This window comes from Arachis duranensis, chromosome 8 (genome assembly GCF_000817695.3).
Source record: "Arachis duranensis cultivar V14167 chromosome 8, aradu.V14167.gnm2.J7QH, whole genome shotgun sequence".
Taxonomy (NCBI): Eukaryota; Viridiplantae; Streptophyta; class Magnoliopsida; order Fabales; family Fabaceae; genus Arachis; species Arachis duranensis.
The window spans coordinates 35,492,720-35,495,654 of NC_029779.3; positions in this window are offsets into that span (position 1 = coordinate 35,492,720).

Below are 2,935 nucleotides of genomic sequence, written 5' to 3' on the forward strand. Positions count from 1 at the left end.
ATATATATATATATATAATTTTACAATATCACATATTACTTTTTCATTGTAATTGAATTAATTGTTTTTTCAAAAACTAAAAATTTCTACCCTCTACTAATTTTATAAATAAAATGTGTCACATATCACTCTTTCATTACAATTAAAATCAAATCTTTTCCTCCAAAATTAAAGAATTTTTCTTACTCCTATTAATTTTACAATTAAAATGTGTCACATATCATTCCCTTATTGCAATTGAAATCAAATCTTTCCCTCCAAAATTAAAGAGTTCTCCCGTCCTTTCTCTTCCTTTATCTATCCATATCATTCTTTCAACCGCTTTATCTCTTTTATAAATTATTCCCAATGATTAAATTACTAGGAGTGTCCATGGATCGGATCGTATCCGCAGATCCGCGATAAATATCCACATCTGATCCGAAAATTGCGGATACAATCCGATCCGCAAAATTGATCGGATCGGATCACGGATATCTGCTCTACATCTGCGTATCCAATTCGCGGATCCGCACAATAATAATGAAATATATATTGGGTATTATATTTACTTGTTTGTATGTTTTAGTTAGTAATTACTATTCATATATTGTATTATTTTATTTTTGTTATTTAGAAAGAGTTTGATTAAAAATATTTTAGGAATAAATAAGTTTAAAAGTATGAAAGAAATATTTTTATTGAATTTTTTTACATTAAAATATGATTAAAAAGAGAATGTTTAATTATGCGGATATATCCGATATCCGATTCGCACATTTGCGAATCGGATCCGGCATTAAAAAAGTGCGGATATCATATCCGATCCGATCCGATAGAAATTGTATAGATCAGATCGAATTTTTGACCATATCCGATCCGATCCGATCTACGGACACTCCTAACAGTCGGAAGCACAAATTATGACTTGGTGAGCAAAATTCTAAGGCAGCAGCCCTTTATTTTAATTATTTAAATACATTCATCATATTTGTTAATTCAGATTGATACTAAAATTTTAGATTTTATTCTCAAAATTTTAATACTTTAGTATCTTTAAGAAGTAGAGACACATAATACTAAAATTTTTTAAGATGAAAATCAGTCTAATTAAATATCAATTAAATATTCTATTTTATTTAAAAAAGAGAAAAAATAAAAAATAAATAACTTCTCTTGTTTTTTGAACAATTAATACGTAAAAATAGTATTATTTAAATTAATTAAATATTAATCAAAGACTGAATTTTAAAAAACAAGTAACACTTATTAATTCCAATTTTAATGTACTTCCCTATCTCTCTCACACTATTGCCAAACTATGGGAAAGATAAGGAAGAATAAGAAGAGCAACAAGAAATCCATGGCGGAATGCCATGAAACTGAAAGCATCTTCTAAGGGCGCTGTCAATCCTTTCGAATCAATCCATCTGGTTTCGAAGAAAGTTTGACGTGACAGAAGCGCAAAGGGACACCCACTGCATCGGCTACTACAAGAAAATAGAGTTATTTTAACATTTTATTTTTTAACACCATAATTAAATGTCAAAATTATTATATATTTTTGACAAATATTATAAATATCAAATTTTTTATATTTTTTTGACGAAAAATTTGACCGTAGAAAATTACTCCTTAATTTTGACACTCATTTATTTTTAATTTACTCTACTATTTTTTTCTTTTTTGAGTTTTGTTAATTTTGACATCACACTGCTCTCAGTTTAGGATTATACTACTCATTCTTTATCTTCAAAATCTCAATTTATTCTTTAGTTTCAAGATCACATCTCATTCTTTGTTAAAATTTTTTGTTAAGAATATTTTATAATCAATAAGTGTCAAAATAAATAATATTTTTGACAATTAATAAGTATCACAGAAAATATGTTCTCAAAATTTTCTAACAAATTATTTTTGACAGCAAATATTTATCAAAATAAAATTTAAATTTTTTTCACAATCGCTTATATGTTAAAAATACTATTTTTGACAAAATTTTTATTTACATATTTTCATAGTTAAAATAGTGTCAAAATTTATTTTTTTGACAAATTTTAATTTTTTTTACACATTATAACCTTAAAAAATATTCTATATTATCGTAGTGGGCTTTGTGCGCTTCCTCGGCATCGAGAAGAGAAAGAAGACGCTGCTGAAGGAATGCGAGCAGAGTACTAAATCGGTGTTTAAGGATAAGTGAATTGATGAAGGAGATAATGACTTGATGAGTTTGGCAAGATTATCTTGAGAACCCAGCGAGAACACCAGTTGAACATGGAACTAAGCAAGAAAATAAAACAAGTATCACTTGTCGGATGGAGAAGATGATTTTGATGAACCTAGTGCTCTAGGTTTCGGAAGACATAATTTTGAAGATGAAATGCTTCCAGAAGATAATGTTGACTAAGTTTATGAATCGAAAAGAAAATTAGTTTTGGAGTTGATATACAGATTCAACGGAGGAGAAAGGAGCTGGAAATTAAAACAGGTTTTGGGTTAGGTTTCATTTTAAATTTAGGAGTAATTCTGTAATTTTAAATATTTTAATTTTAATTTTTATTATAAATTAAATAGAATACTGAGATATAATTTAATTTTGTACATTTTTATATCAAATATAATATTAGGGCTTATTTCAATTTATATTTTTATTATTTTAATTTTAATCTCAGATTTTTTTTAAATTCTATTTAAAAATTATAAAATGGAGATAGAAAATAGAAGTTATTTTTATTCAAAGAAAAGATAATTTCATTGCTAATTTTCTGGCCAAGTTTAAAAAGTATCCAACAGCATTGAGCAATTGGAATGGAATCAGCCTTGGAGTGAATTAATAGCTTTGAGCAAAGGATCTAGCTACTATGACTTAGGCTTTAGTTTCCTTTTTTTTCTCTGTTATTTTTTTTTCTTTTTCCGTTTAATTTTTTGTTATAAAAAAAATTTACAATTAATT